Genomic DNA, 17,814 nt, shown 5'->3' on the forward strand with positions numbered 1-17,814 from the left:
GGTGCTTCTCCTGGTCTCCCATGCAGGTGTAGGGCCCAAGGACTTGGGCCATCCTCCACTGCCTTCCTGGGCCACAGCAGAGAGCTGTACAGGAAGAGGAGCAACTGGGACAGAATCCAGCGCCCCAACCGGGACTAGAACACAGGGTGCCCGTGCCGCAGGTGGAGAATTAGACTATTGAGCCGCGGCACCGGCCAACAGCTTTCTATAGGAGCATCACTTTTCATTTTATTTTTGGCATAAAACAGTTATTCTAAATAAACATTATTTTCCTTATAAGATCTTTAACCATAACCCCAAGAATTCTTCAATAGAAAACATCAACAGTTCATGACCCCAGTATCATTAAATGTTTGACATTAAAGTCATTACCTTATTGCTCCCACTAATCCTATATCCCTAAACCATTGGTTAATGTTGGATATTAGTTTTGGTGTCCTTCAAAGACCCAAGTATTGAAAGCTTAGTCTCCAAAAGCTTACATTGATGATTAATGAATTAATGTTAATGGTTAATGGAGTAAGAGTGGAGAGTTGATCTAATTTTGACATATGGGAGTTGAGTCCCAGGGAAGGTTTTTAGGTCATTTGAACCTTGCCTTTGAAGGTGGGTCTCAAGACAGGGTTGGTTATTTAAGCTGAGTTTGGCCCAGCTGCTCTCTCAGCTTCCGGGCTCACCCTGCGACTTCTCAGCCCTTGTATTCACCATTCACTACCCTCGCCAGATGCTAGACTAAAACGTGTGCCTGAGCTTGGGCTGCGAGCCTCCAGAACAACAAGCCAAAATAAATCCTTTCCTTTATAAATTAGTTCTTCACAGATATTTTAGTTGTAGTAAGAAAAAAGGCTGATTAATACACTATTTTATCATTTTTCTATCCAATCCCAACCAAGACACTCCATAAAGATCTGCCTGAAACTACATTCAAATTCTTAGTAAATCTTCCTGTTTTCCCTCAAGAAAAATATCAGCTTTGCCTTAAAGTGTTTGTCTGTTTTTCACCTTAGCAGGCAATAAACTGAGCACTGTGTTATCAATATCAAAGCATCAACCAGATCTACTAACGTTCTGTTATCCAGACAAATCTCAGACTTACTTAAACTATCTTAGGAGTAAGCACCATAGTGTAGCAGGTTAAGCCACTCTTGGGATACCCACACCCCTTGCCAGAGTGCTGGTTTGAGTCCTGGCTCTTCTTTTTCCTATACAACTTCCTGCTAATAAGCCTGGCAAACAGAGAATGATGGCTTAAGTACCTGAGTTCCTGCCACCCACAAGGGAGATGCAGATGGAATTCCTTGTTCCTGCTTTCTGCCTGGCCTGGTCCCAGCTGGTGTAGCCATTTGGGGAGCAAACCAAGGGATGAATATAAGATTCTCTCTCTCTCTCTCTCTCTCTCTCTGTATGTATGTGTATCACTTTGCCTTTCAAACAAAATAAATTTTATATTTAAAAAAAAAATTATCTGAGCACACTAACATTTAAGGGTCTAGAAAAGATGATCCTCATAAAAGCAAGACTTTCCAATTCCACTATAAACTTTTAGAAACTGAAGATGACAAAAAAATCAGAAAGTAAATAAAAAGGTCAAGATGCTATTTTAAGCACCTGATAAAATTATGCTATTAAAATTTTGTAGTACAAGGAACAGAAAGTCTGTAATTGTTTTTAGTGTGTACAATTACAACTTAATTTGTTGTTAATTGTGTGAATGTTCATTATTATTTCTCTCTTTTCCACCTCAGGCACCATAGGAAATTAAATTTCATGTTAGTGGTTATTTTTCTTATTGGTGAACAATTCTAAATACATAAATATTCTGTTCTTTCAGAAGAAGGGCTAGCATTCGGTTTCTTAATTATTTGCTCATTTTGATAGTGACAGCTGATGTTGCTAGCATTATTCAAGCAATTGTATGGAGATGTCACTACATAATTGTAAGAGGCCATGAAATTTTATAGTGAGACACATATTTTCTTTCTAATTGCTCCAGAAAAACCATGCAGAATGAAAGAAATCTTTTCTTTTGACTGTATCCTCTAATGAACTTGGCCATTGACTGCCCTTTCGTGTGACAGAAGAGAGTTTATTACAGGAGGAAATGCTACACTAGCAGGTTGCAAGCAAATACTATGGCTTCATTAAAATTGTTGTCATTTAATATCAAATTAAGTCAGAATACATAAACTTTTTTCAACTACAGCTGATTAAATTTTGAAAGCTGTTCCATCTACAAGCCTTCTTTGTAGTTAAAGCAATTCTCCTGAAGTATAGCAAGGAATGAAAGGCAAAATATCCAGAAGCACTTTTAAATCATCAAGTACAAATGACTTATACTATTGGCAACTGTAAGAAAAATAAAATAATTAATTGCAATTGTGCTTACTAAATGAAACTATTCAGTTTCTTAATTAAGAGGCAAGGCTTTCCCTTAAACTGTTTTGACCTTGGAATAATACAGTTAGAACAATACTCAGGAAGTCTCTTCTCTAAGCAGGAGGAGCTTCTAATTCTAAAGTTCCAGTTAGTATATTATTCTGCCAGTTAAGCATACCATTTAACACAGTGAACTGAACACTGAAAATAATGCAGCCAGGTAGTTACTATTTTAAAATTGGCAACTGAAAACAAAGTATCAAATTAATGAACTGGTAAATTACTTGGTCAAGCAAAAATGCAAATACCAACCACTCTTTTTGAAATGTCCATCTTGAAAATATCTTTTAGTGATAATAGTATATCTTGTGTTTAAGTAATGTCTTGACCCTATACTCAATCAGTAGACCATAAATAAATTACTGCTTTTTCAAGAATGATAATCACCAAACATTTACAGAACTATCATTGTGTCTTGCTGGTCTTAGTAAGAACTTGCATGGGGAAATTATAAAATATAAAATGTAGCTTAAAGGACATTCTAATTTTTGCAATGTGGAATCCTTTTGAAATGATATTTTCTGGAGGAGAGTTTATAAAGAACTGGGGATTTTTTTCCATTTAACATATTAAAAAGTAAATAAAAGTTTAGCTGGATGTATTTTAAAAGTGAATCATAGTTTTCCATCTTAACTGAGAATACATGATGTACATTTTTGATGACTCAGGGCTAAAATAATAATTTTTAAAATTCAGTGGAGTAATACATTGGAATACAGTAAGGCTTTATTTCCTGCTGATATGGATAGAGATGTTTGTTGCTACATTAAATGACCCCACACCATTCTGCTTTATGACTTTGTCAACTTTTTAAATCTCTTTTCCTTTCCTTTGCTTTTTGGCTTATGGTCCATATTTTTCACCAGTCAGCACTGCCTTCTTGAAGCAATCTTTTTATCCTCTTCTAAGATGTTATTATGATTCCCAGTGGCTTTGAAAGATATGTAATCAAATATATTAGAGTTATTTGTAAAATTAGAAGCAGCAGGAAAGAGCCTGTTGTATGTTAAGGTCTGGTTCATAAGTTATTATTATTTTTTTAACCAAAGAGTATTTACTTCCTCCACTGTACTTGGGCTATATTAACATATATTTGAAAATGTTATTGTGATAATTTGATGAGAAAACATATTTGAAATACATGGTAAACTATAAAGCTGAATACCAATGCAAAATAGTGTTACTATCATAATTAGTGGTGCAAGATTGCCATCTAATGGCAGTCAAGCAGATAACAGGTACCATAACTCAAAGCAGCAATGAATAACAGATCCAGTTGACAACTAATGTCACAATCGCATTTTTGCAATAGTCCTACCGAAACAGAAAACATTCTGCACATCTATTATAGCTACTCCTTCTAAACTCACTGAGAGCTTTGTATAGTGAAAACAAGGAGACATCAGAGCATACAGGTACAATTTAAACCTTATTTCTGCCACTTACTACCTCTGTAGTTCTAGAAAAGCAACAAAATGTTCTCACTCTCCATTTCTTCCTCTCTAAAAAGGGAATACTAATACTTCCTGAGATAGTTTCTGTGAGGACAGAGACAATCCAAAATGCTTATAAATTATTGCATTAAAAATGAAGCAAACACGGGGCCAGCGCCATGGCTCACTTGGTTGATCCTCCGCCTGCGGCGCTGGCACCCCAGGTTCTAGTCCCGGTTGGGGCGCTGAGTACTAGTCTTGGTTGCTCCTCTTCCAGTCCAGCTCTATGCTGTGGCCCAGGAGGGCAGTGGAGGATGGCCCAAGTGGTTGGGCCCCTGCACGCACATGGGAGACCGGGAGGAAGTACCCGGCTCCTGGCTTCAGATCACCACAGCGCTGGTGACATATTTAATTATATATGTATATATATATATATATATATATATATATTTAATGGTATTAGCTATAGTTATTTAAAACATATGTTAAACATGAGATGGAGTATTCTTCTACGCTTTAACATATTCTCATAAAAACTTTCTAAATAGATAATATTGTCCTCACTTCAGATGAAGAAAGGGAAACTTGGAGTGATTAAATTATTTAATCAAGTTTAGATAGTCTAATTGGTGGCTGATATTTGTCTAATTCCAGAGTTCACATTTTTATTTATTTATTTGACAAGATAGAGTTAGACAGTGAGAGAGAGAGAGACAGAGAGAAATGTCTTCCTCTGTTGGTTCACCTCCCCAAATGGCTGCTACGGCAGGAGCTACGCCAATCCGAAGCCAGGAGCCAGGTGCTTCCTCCTGGTCTCCCATGCAGGTTCAGGAGCCCAAGCACTTGGGTCATCCTCCACTGCCTTCCAGGGCCACAGCAGAGAGCTGGCCTGGAAGAGGAGCAACCGGGACTAGAACCTGGCACCCATATGGGATGCTGGCACCGCAGGCGGAGGACTGACCAAGTGAGTCACAGCACCGGACCCAGAGTTCACATTTTTAACTACTATGTTATACTTCCAAAATTGAGTGGCATATGCTTCTTAGCCTTATATAAGAGACTGAAGATAACATACACACACTTTTCCTGAAATGAATATATCACAGCTTCTTGAAACTTATGGTTGAGCTTTATAATCTTCCCTGTGTGAAAGTGGTTGCAATTCTTTGTATATTACCATTCATATTAGCAAAATCCCTAGGGTTTCATCTCTGCTCTGCTGTGCTATTATCCATTAAAAATTAATAACAAAAATTACCTCCTTAATTAATAGGCACAGGAGGAGTTCCTAACTCTCTACAGAGTTTTTATATTGCTTGTTCATCAAACTCAAAATAATTTAGCAACTAACCTAATTAATTCCTAATTGATATCACTGGGCCATTACTTCTCCATTTGCATCTGGACACACACCAAAGGATACTGCCCTAGGTGTATTTAGACCTAAAACACAAAATAAACAACAACAAAAAATTTCTGAATTTATTCACTAAATCATTAATTTCTTTTTACCAAAGATCAGTAAAACATACTTTCAATTAAGTAATTCATCTGCAAATTCGTAAGAGCAAATTTAATATCAAAAATGCCCTGGTTCCCCCCTTTGAACATAAATTCTTTGGGTTGGTCTCAAAGAATTTAAAGTAGGGATTATTCTTTCTCAAGTTACTATTTTAAATGTCTTGTGGAATTAATAAGAAAGTATATTTTTAAATGATCTATAATAGTGATAAAGCTTCAGAAATTAAGAACTATGAAAAATAATCAATGACAGCTCAAAGTGGTAAAGAAGAAATTAAAACTGTACAAAATATCAAGAGATTAGTAATTTGTTGAAGATTTTGCATCTATGTTCCTCAGGGATACTTGTCTATAGTCCTCTTTCTCTGATGTTTATTTTTCTGGTTTTAAAATTAAAATGATGCTGGCTTCATAGAACGACTTGGGAGGATTCTGTTTCAATTGTTTTGAATAGTTTGAGAAGCATTGATATCAGTTCTTCTTTAAATAACTGGTAGAATTCAGCAGTGAAGCCATCTGATCCTAGGTTTTTATTTGTTGGGAGGGTTGTTATTACAGAGTTAATCTTCATTATGGCAATTGGTCTGTTTAGTTTTTCTCTGTCTTTATGACTCAATATGGATAGATTGTATGTGTCTAGGTATCTATCCATTTATTTTAGGTTTCCCAGCTTGTTGGCATACAGGTCTTTGTAGTAATTCCTATGAATATTTTTATTTTTGTGGTATCTGTTGCTACATTTCCTTTCTCATCTCTAATTTTATTGATGTGAATCTTCTCCCTCTGGGTTTGCTTTTTGTTTTGTTTTGTTTTTTATTTTTCCAAAAAATCAAATCTTCATTTCACCGAGCTTTTGAATTTTCTTTATGTTTCAATGTTGTTTTGTTTCTTATCTAATTTTAATTACTTCTTTCCACCTACTAATTTGGGGTTTGGTTTGTTGTTTTCTCAGGTCCTTGACATGCATTGGTAGCTCGTTTATTAGGTACCTTTCCAATATCTTCATGTAGGTGCCAAATGCTATCAACTTACCTCTAAATACTGCTTTTGCTGTATCCCATAGGTTTTGATATGTTGTACTGTCATCTTCATTCGTTTTCAATAATTTTTTAATTTCATCTATGACCCATTGTTCATTCAGGAGGCATGTTGTTCACTCTCCATGTGCTTGCATATGATACAGAGATTCTTCAGTTGTTGATTTCCAGCTTCATTCCATTGTGGTCAGAGAAGATACATGATATTATTTCTATTTCTTTGAATTTGCTGAGACTTTTTTTATGGCCCAGTATATGATCTGTCCTAGAGAAAGTTCCATGCGCTGATGAGAAGAATGTATATTCTGCAAGGGTGGGATGAAAAGTTCTGTAGATACCAGTTAGGCCCATTTGGTCCATACTGTCAATTAGGTCTGTAATTGGCCCATACTGTTAATTAGGTCTATTATTTCTTTGTTGACTTTCTGTCTACATGATCTTTACATTGATGAAAGTGGGGTGTAGAAATCCCCATTACATTGTATTGGAGTGTGTGTCTCCCTTTAGATCTGTTAACATGGCTCAACAGGCTAATCCTCCGCCTAGCGGTGCCGGCACACCAGGTTCTAGTAGCGGTTGGGGCACCGGATTCTGTCCCGGTTGCCTCCCTTCCAGGCCAGCTCTCTGCCATGGCCCAGGAGTGCAATGGAGGATGGCCCAAGTCCTTGGGCCCTGCACCCCATAGGAGACCAGGATAAGCACCTGGCTCTTACCATCGGATCAGCGCGGTGCGCTGGCCACAGCACGCTGGCCGCGGTGGCCATTGGAGGGTGAACCAACGGCAAAGGAAGACCTTTCTCTCTATCTCTCTCTCTCACTGTCCACTCTGCCTGTCAAAATAAATAAATAAATAAATAAAAATTAAAAATAAAAAATAGATCTGTTAACATTTCTTCTCAATAGCCAGGTGCCTTGGGATTGGGTAGATATACATTGATTTCACTCATATCTTCCTGTTGAATTATTTCCTTAATCATTACCTAGTGCCTATTTTTGTCTATTTTAACAGTTTTTGTGTTAAAGTCTATTTTGTTTGATAATAAGATGGCTAGACCTGTTCTTTTTTGTTTTCTGTTAGCATGGAATATCTTTTTCCTTCCTTTCACTTTCAGTGTGTGGGTATCTTAGTGAGGTGTGTCTCTTGTAGGCAGTAAATAGATGCATCTTGTTTTCTTAATCTATTTGGCAAGTCTGTATCTTTTGATTGGAGAATTTGGGCTATTTATATTCAAGGTTACTACTGATAAGTAATGACTTGGCCCTGCCATTTTCCCATAAATATTGCTATTATTCGCTTTAGATTTACCTTGTAGTTTTACTGGGAGAATTTCTGCATTCACATTCATCATAACGATGACTATCATTCCATGTTTCTGTGTATAGCACATCCTTAAGCATCCATTTTATAAGGCTGGATGAGTGGTGACAAATTCCTTCAATTTCTGTTTGTTATGGAAAGTCTTTATTTCACCTTCATTCATAAATGAGAGCTTTGCAGTATATGGTATTCTGGGTTGGCAGTTTTTGTTTGTTTGTTTGTTTGTTTGTTTTTGTTTTTATTTTTTCTCTTAAGACTTGGACTATATCTCACCATTCTCTCCTAGCCTGTAGGGTTTCTGTTGAGAAGTCAGCTGTGAATCTCATTGTATATTCTCTGAAAGTAATCTGGCATTTCGCTCATGAATAATTTAGAAACTTTTCTTTATGTTTTACTGTGGAAAGTTTGACTACAATGTGTCATGGTGAAGATCTTTTCTAGTCATGTCTATTAGGAGTTCTATGTGCCTCATGTACTTGCACTTTCTTACTCCAAATTGGAGGAGTTTTCTGCAACTACTTCACTGAATAGGCCTTCCTTTCTTTTAAGATTTGCTTGTTTATTTGGAAGGCAGAGTGTCAGAGAGGTAGGGGCAGAGAGAAGTATCCCATCTGCTGGTTCACTCCCCAAATGGCCACAATGACTGTAGCTAGGCCAATCTGAAGCCAGGAGCCAGGAGCTTCTTCCAGGTCTCCCACATAGGTTCAAGTGCCCAAGCAGTTGGGCCATCTTCCACTGCTTTCACAGGCCATAGCAGACAGCTGTATGGAGCAGCCGGAACTCAAACAAGCACCCACATGGGATGCCAGCACTGCAGGCAGTGGCTTTACTCAGTATGCCACAGCACCGGCACCAAAGAAATAGGCTTTTAATCCATTCTCTCTTTGCATGCCTTCAGGAACTCCTACGACCTATATGTGGGTCAGTCAATAGCATCCCAAAAATTTCAAATCTCCAGCACTGTTTATAGATGTTCTAATTCCTCTCCTCTCCTCTCCTCCCCTCCCCTCCCTTCCCCTTCCCCTTTCCCTTCCCCTTCCCTTCTCCTCTCCTCCCCTCTTCTCATTTTTGGTCTCACTCAAAAACTTCCAACGATTTGTCTTCTAGCTTGGATATTCTTTCTTCTGCCTCATCAAGTCTGTAACCACTTGTGCTGAGCTCTGACTCTATTAGAAAAATGTGATATGCACTTCACATAAAATGTGTCACCCATTTAGGCTGGGGATACTTTGAAATAAAATTATTGACATTTTGTAAATGAAGAAACTGGGACCAGAAAGATCACCTGTCCAAGACCACTGTGACAGAGATGGAATTTTAAGTGAACAGTGTCTGCCTCCAGAGTGTCTGTTCTCTTTACAGATTAACTCATACGTTATTTGGAATGGATCTTTATGGGAAACTTTTCTCTCAGAGTCATTAACTTGAAATGACTTAGGAAAAGAGTTGGGCACCTTATGGGCAGTTTTCCTTAAAGAGTAAGTCATTGACAAAGGCTGAATATATTCAAGGTATACAATGTAATATTTGGCATATGTATTTATTGTGCAAAGATTACCACACTCAAATCAATTAACACATTCCTTATCACCCATACTATACCTCAGACCCCAAGAAGTAGTTCATCCTATAACTGAAAGTTTATACCCTTTGACCAATATCTCCCCATCTCCCCAGAACACCAAACCCTGGTAATCACTGTTCTACTCTCATCAATTTAGATCTCTAGCCACTAATGGCTAATGATTACATACTATTCATAACTGGTGGTAACATGGGAGCCAAGATTAGCATTGGAGAAATAGTATTTTAAACAATATGTTCCAAATAGGCATATTAAAATGTTTTAATTTTCCTTCTTTTAACTTCAACTCATTCCATTAGTTATGATGTTTCACTATCAAAGTAGCCAGATTTCCCATCACCTTCTGTTACTACAAGAATATTATTAGAAGTAGCCTAAATAAATAGATGACCCTTGTTATAGTTTTACTGTGAGATGAATAAAGGTTAAATGTTCCAAAACCAAAATCCAAATTATCATAAAGGATCCATTGTTTGTTATTTAATCAGCTTTTAAATAAGACTATTTGGAGAAAATCCATCTTACTCATTAGCCCAAAGGTTATATTTTATCAACATTTCCTACTGGAGGATTCATCAGAAGATAACATTGTTTGACATCAGATATTCTAGTCGGCCATATGGTAATCACCCTATGTCTCACTAAAGTACTAACAACTCCAGTGTAACTACATTCTATATTTAAATGATTCCTGTGATATGAGACATGGCAAGGCACTGGATTTTATTTTTGGATTAAGCAAGATCCTTACAATGCTCCAATTTTTTGGCTACACAGATGTGGCACCATTTAGAATTACTTCTACTCAATTCATAGTATGAAACCACCTTCTTAGACCAAAGGGGACTGCTGAAATAATGTGTAATTTATAAAGACTTGTGGGTAGAAGATCTTTCAGTTCGGAAAAAAAGGAATTCCTTTAAAAATTGCATTTACCAACTGAATGATTGATGATACGTATTTTTAATTGTGAATCTGGTCGCATTTCTTTATTCACATATGCTAATTGGGCATTCATAATAACATTTTCAACTTGCTATAATAATACTAGTCTACATTTTGTATGCCAACAATATACATGATTTTATGATATTATTACTTTAGTGTTATCTGCCTAATTATTATTTTATCTTGGTTATAAATGTTTTTGCAAGAAGCTTCGATGAATAATAAAAAATCTCAAGTGCAAAACTATATAATGACAAATAAAACATATTTTAGTATGTGTCTTCACATGATATAGTTCATAATACATTCTTCACTTTGAAAAAATTTTAAAGTCATTTATTTGAGTCTTAGAAATAATAAATGCTCTGTTGACTTTCATTACTTAGCTGGCCTGGGAGGAGAGCTGGCCAGGTAAAGGCAGGTGGCATCTCTAACAAGAAATTTACAGTTCTGCCTGCAATGTTGCTGACCCTACTTGGCTATCCCCTCAGCTGCAGTGCTCACTTTGGAGGCTGGGCTGAATGAAGGGCTTTTCAGCTTAGAGTCGATAAGATCTGTGGCTCTGACCTGGGCATCCTTCGACTCCAGGGCAGGTCCATTTCCAGTGATCCAACTCTTGGCAGAGCTGCCAGGGCTCTTCACAAGCTGACTTCTGCTGAAGCCCAGGCTTACCACATTGAAAGCCACTGCAGTAGACTGGCCTGTTGCGTCTCCTTGAGGGCAGATCACTGTACAGATCAGCCATTAATAGGCCTGACACCCATTGCTTCTGATGCCTAGCTTTCTTTTCCTCCTGGTTTGTGTTAAAGCAGACCAGAGGATGCAAGTCAAAGGAGTGCCCAAGTCCCATCTCTAATCTTCGGTGGCCTGAACTACAAGTCTATAGTCACAGGCATGTTCTGTAGTAGTTTTTCTAAGGTAGACAATGCCCATGAGGAAAATTATATTCTCACTTTAAAACTTTCTTTCCCTTTGGTCTGAAAGGGAGGTTTTTTCTACTTACTGTTTACTTCGCTGATGGTGAAGTAAATCTAACTATGAGATTATAATTTAAGCTCTTGTTATGGCTATGCTATTACAGAAAAATGTTAGCCATCTCTTTTATAAGGTCTAAAGATTAAATTGTGCATCCTACAGATTCCTTCATAATAGAACTAGTTTCCTACCTTGAGGAGAATAGAGAAATGAAAGAACAAGTTGGGCTTAGAATACAGAAATGAGGGAGCAAGTCCTAGATCGCTTGCTGACAATAGCAATATTACATTGCCTTCCCCTAAGAGGTTCACACCTCCCTCAGGATGTACCCCATGTGAGGAGATAGATAAGTCTGGGCCTCTTAACTTACAAGGCCTAAAGCCCAACAGATTATTATCAAGCCCCTTCTGTCAGGTTCTATTTGCCTCTCAATCAGAAAACTTAATTGTAGCTTAGGCAGCACCTTTCTTAGCTCCTCTAATAATGACTCTGTCCTTTGTTCTAGACCCTGTCTAGCACACTTGGGCCTCATTCCTTCATAATTATAACCTCTACTCTACCACCAATGGCTCTACTCCCAACCTGTGTGTACTGATGGTCCTCTTCCCCACTTAATGCTGTATAATTGTTCAGACCTGGTTAATGCCACTCTTAGGATCATTGGTTACTATCCTCACTCTGTCTTTTATGACCTTGTCTAAATATGATCAGAGTCGGCAAACTTGGAAGGCTTCCATAGCCTTGGCAACTCATGACAAGAGCCTAGGGTGGTTACTGGTGCCATAAACTAGAGTGTCAATGTGTTGGGTCAACAACAGGAGCCACTGTGCACTTGCTCCTCATGTGGGATCTCTGTCCTTAATGTGCTGTCCATTGTGATTTAATGCTATAACAAGTACTCAAACAGTATGTTTCACATTGTGTAATCCATAAGCTATTATTCATTAAATAAAAGTTAAAAAAAAGAAATAATAAATGTTAAAACCAAGTTTTTTTTTTTTTTCATTTTCACTTATCTTTATATACGGAAGATCGATTCAGTATATACTAAGTAAGGATTTCATGAGTTTGCACCCACACAGAAACACAAAGTGTAAAAATACTGTTTCAGTACTAGTTATAGCATTACTTCACATTGGACAACACATTAAGGACAGATCCCACATGAGACATAAGTCATAGAAAATTAATCAATTTTTAAAAAATATCATGTAGGATCTCTGTCCTTAATGTGTTGTACATTGTGATTTAATGCTATAGCTAGTACTCAAACAGTATTTTTCACTTTGTGTTACTATGTGGGGGCAAACGGTTGAAATCTTTACTTAATATATACTAAACTGATCTTCTCTATATAAAGAGAATTGAAAATGAATCTTGATGTGAATGGAAGGGGAGAGAGAGCGGGAAAGGGGAGGGTTGTGGGTGGGAGGGAAGTTGTGGGGGGAAGCCATTGTAATCCATAAGCTGTACTTTGGAAATTTATATTCATTAAATAAATTAAATAAATGCTAGTCAGTTTTGTTGGTACTTTTTTCCCCTTAGAACAAGGATGAAGTATTTCTAACAAACAGAACTTGTAACATCTATCTTGCCCTAATTTATGGCAATACCATACTAATACAAGAAATAAGTGAACAAAGATAAAAAGTAGGAAGGGACACTATTTTTTTAATTTGTTAAAATACAAACGATAGCATTTCACATTTTCTAATAAAAATCACAGTGTTTGATCATGTATACTTTATAAATGATTGATTAAATGGAAAAATACAAATACAATGGTATTTTACCATAGTGGAAACAAAAATATATAATACTAAATGTTGATAATCCTGAATTTAAAAGATGATACATATCAGTTATTTCACTAAAAATACTTTCCAGAAAAGTAACTTTAGCATTATATTAAGTAAATATAAAAACATCTAGAAAGCTTATACATAGATTTTTTTAATCTAAAATCTCAGCTTTTATATAAGAATTTACAAAGATAAATCCAGATAACACCAAAAACAGGTTAAATTATTCAGAAGAATTGCTTTTATTTTTCTCCTCAATGCTAGTTTTTTCTTTGGAAACTCACTTTGAATTTATTTATCTTTCTTTCATTGAAACAGTTCTCTCCCACTTTCATAAAAAATGATATATCTTATTTTACTTGTACTATTATTTATATTATCTTTTTATGAAGGAAGACATGTTAATTTAGGACTCCACTGACATCTTTATAGACTAAAAAAATTCATGGAATTTTATTCCAATTATTCAGTACAGTAGTCAAAAGACAAACTTTTATACACTAACAGCAAATTTATAACTCACTTTTACATGAAAATACAGAGACCAGAGAAGGAAATGAAAAGCCCATTAAAAGATGCCCAGAACCATTTAATTTACATTAGTAAATAGTTATCTTACTCAGGTAGCTAAAATGGTAGGCACAAACTTGAACAGAAGCATAATGAAATATATGAATATCTAGTATGAACATTTTTATGACACAGACCTTGAATCACACAAATCAGATGGCTTTTTTTCTTTTGTTCATGCTATTGATATTTTACCTGGGCTCACAGATGTGCTTCAGCTCATACTGCTTTATAAAGCAAGTAGGACACCAATCAGCAAGGGTTAACAGAATATGAACATAAATAGATGTAAATTTATTATACATTTTATTAAATTTTAGAATGGTTCTCAGCTTATTAAATTACCCAGTATAATCAGCATCTCTATACATTTTGTTAAATGAGAAGAAATATTTTAATTATAGATTTTGAACTCTATCTAGAAAAATATATGTGAGGTCCTTAAAAATTTCATGGAAAATGCACATTATCATGTAATCTCATTTTCCATGAATATTTTGAAGTATCCTTGTTGGTCTCTTAATTTCAAAGGTGATTTTTCTATAAGTAAATAGAACATAAATTAAACCTTATTTTTATGATTTCAGTTCCTTTATAGGTATGATATCATGTCCAAAGAGGTATATATTATACATAAAATCAAATTAATGGATACAAACTGAGCATCTACTATGTACATAAGTTAGCACAGTAAAGAAACAAGCAGAATTTACACATATTGTGTACATATGGTGATTTATTAACCATATGTTAAACTGAATAAAATTTAGATTCAATATTTCAAAATAAAAATATCTCTAGTCTTTCAAAAAGTTATCTTGGCATTATACTAAGCTATACTATAAAGTACTCTAAATTTTCATTATAAAATCCGTATAACCAAAACATGTATGTCTTAATTGAACAAAGTTTTCTTTAAACATTTTATTGATTTTCACTAATACGGTGGTATAACTTACTGGTATGATTATTTTAGTTTTCCAAACATCACTTTTTTTCACTAAAGCCATCATTTTAGAATGCTTTACACATTAATGAGCTCTATCAATATCAATTATCAACAATTACCATTTTATAATCTGATTTTAATTAAATTGTTTAATAAAGGTAATAAATTATTTAAAACCAAATCAACCAGATAGTTTTGTTTCTCAACTGTTGTACATAAACATGTAATTGCTGTTTTTAAAAACTACTTAATGTGGCATCTAAAGTTAAATCATTTTTCAAGAAATATTTCATTAAGTGACACTAAACAAACCCAAGTTACTGAATGAGATATTTATCTATCAAAGCTATATTTAAAATATGTGAACTATCGCCATTTGTCTTATGAACAATATGGTTAAATCAATTGATTCATATGGTATCCTAATTTAGGCTTCCACAGAGACTTACAGATTGAAGTAGACACAATAGATTCACACTATTTATTATATCATTTTAAAAAGTATTTATTCTAGGAAGGGAAAATTAAGTTTAAAGATGTTAATCTTTGCCTCTACACAGATACATTGAGCTATGATTTTAGATATTTTTTTTGACAGGTAGAGTTATAGACAGTGAGAGAGAGAGACAGAGAGAAAGGTCTTCCTTCCACTGGTTCACTCCCCAAATGGCTGCTACGGTGGGCAATGTGCCAATCCAAACCCAGGAGCCAGGTGCTTCTTCCTGGTCTCCCATGCGGGTGCAGGGGCCCAAGCACTTGGGCCATCCTCCACTGCCCTCCCAGGCCACAGCAGAGAGCTGGACTGGAAGAGGAGCAACTGGGACTAGAACAAGCACCCATATGGGATGCTGGCACGACAGGTGGAGGATTAACCAAGTAAGCCACGGTGCCGGCTCCTAGATATTTTTAAAAAACTATTCTTAGCTTTTCTTCAGGTTGTTACCAAATTAGTTAGAGTTGCTTCACAATTTACAGGTTTTTTTTTTTTCAATTATTACCTTTTTATTATAAAATTCTTTCAAAAATAGAATATCATAATTCATGAGTCTTTTTTAAAAAGATTTAATTAATTAATTAATTATTTATGAAAATCAGAATTATACAGAGAGAGAGGGAGAGATACACAGAAAGAGAAAAGAGATTTTCTATCCACTGATTCATTCCCCAAATGGCCATACAAGCAGGAGATGGGCCAGCAAAGCCAGGAGCTAGGAGCTTCATCCAGTTCTCCCATATGGGTGGCAAGGACCCAAGCACTTGGGCCACCCTGTGCTGCTTTCCTAGGTGCATTAACAGGGAGCTGTATTGGAAGTGGAACAGCCAGGACACTAGCCCATACAGGATGCCACTGTCACAGCGGGCAGCTTTACCTGCTACCCCACAACACCAGCCCCATTAATTCAACAGTCTTTAATTCCATGATAATTCCTAGTCCTTTCACTTCATACAGCAGTTGCACAGTTTTGATAATTTTCAACAATATTTCAACTTTGTTTTATCTATTCTCTCTCTCCAACTTTTTGTTAAAAACAAATCCTAGAAATGGTACTGTTTCAAACATATATATCTCTATAGAGTTCCTTAAAAGAAAACAAGACAAAATACCTTTACAATGTCCAACTACATAAATTACTACTCTGTAGTATCTTGAAAGGTCATACTCAAATGTCTCTGTCTAACTCAGAATCAAGATTTTACAAGGATTTATGTCTATTTATAAAAGTACACTAACAAGGAAGTCACATGGAACTTGCCTCTTTTAGTCTACAGCTGTCACTATTCCCCTTTTATCAAGCCATTAATCAGTTGAAGAAACTAGATCATTAATCCTGTAGAACTCCCCACATGCTGTAATTGGTTGCTAGCAACCTTATTGTGCCTTTTAACATTTGCTCGCCACCTATATCAACAATTCCTGTAAAATCAGTTTGATCTACTTAAGTAGGGGAGAGGACAAGAACACTCCAGAGGTGTGCTCTCAGAACCACATTTTGAGGAACAAAATGACTGGTTGGTATATAAGTGATGCAGTGGGATTAATCGGTGTGATAGGGCCAACCTAAGCCATCACTGTAAAGTGCTCCATAAACAATATATTTTACCATCATAACACAGTAGACATGGACACCTTCCTCATTCTTTTTTAATGACTGCTTATGATATCACTGCATATTCAATAAATATCATTTATGGACATTTGAGTTGTACCCAATAGTTTAAAATAAATAATTATATATATAAATTATTTCGTAGTTGTCTAGTATACAGGATAGATATCTAGAAGTTGATTAGGTGGATCTGAAGTAAATGAGCAGATAGTTTTGCTAGATATTGACAAATTCACCATCAAAGGAGTGAGCCTTTTCACATTCCTATCATGTGTAGCTCTTTTAAGACAAATGCACATGAATGATAAAACTGTAGAAGTGATTGCAAAACTGAGAAAAATCACATTTTAAAAGAGATCTCAATTGCAGGAATAATGCCCTGACAAATTTTTATCCTGATTTTGTATTCATTAAAAATATTTAAAAGTAACTTCTTTTCTTATATAAGCCTAAAATATAGAGTTTAAGAAAATATAAACAGTGTTATAGGCTAATTCTGAAAATTTCTAGTATGTTCTCTATGATACAAAGATATTACCATTTATAGAAATTCATCATAAAATTGAAATAATTAAAGATTATTTCTAATTCCATTCTTAAAAAGTAAGGATGCTAAGATTCAGGAAGTAGTTGATTTTCTCAAATTTATGATATAGGATCCAAGATTTTAAAGGTCTAGTTTAACATTATTTCATTTTATCTTAGGAATGACTATGCTAAAGGCATTATTAACAATAAAAAAGAGAGTTAAGAATGCTTACCCATGCTGGTAAGTATCTAACTTTGAATGAACATTTAACCCCTATAACCTACTTGGAATTTGTAACATGGCATTTTATGCTTTAATACAAATTCAAACTTTCACAAATATAGTGGGTTCATTTCTTAACAAAAATTTGTCTCCTGTATATGTGTTTATCCATGTGTTTGTGTGATTGCTATGGGTAATTATTAACCATGAGATCAACTACTGCAGCAATATTAGCTCAAGTAGTTATTATTGAAATGGCTGAAATTTGGAACAGCAAATCTAGATCCACAAAATTTCCATTTGGTTAAATAAAATAAATGAAAGTAGGATTGTAATCTCATTTTCTTCTAAAAAGAAAGAGAAAGTACTAGCTTGTTTTTA

General features: G+C 35.5%; 1 protein-coding gene across 1 annotated transcript in view; it reads right to left on the minus strand.

Annotated features, from left to right (window-relative positions):
- Positions 1-17,814, minus strand: part of CCSER1 (coiled-coil serine rich protein 1) — a 1,228,673-nt gene that overhangs the window by 1,123,429 nt on the left and 87,430 nt on the right. The window lies entirely within an intron of this gene.

This window comes from Lepus europaeus, chromosome 8, assembly GCF_033115175.1.
Source record: "Lepus europaeus isolate LE1 chromosome 8, mLepTim1.pri, whole genome shotgun sequence".
In the NCBI taxonomy this organism is placed as follows: Eukaryota; Metazoa; Chordata; class Mammalia; order Lagomorpha; family Leporidae; genus Lepus; species Lepus europaeus.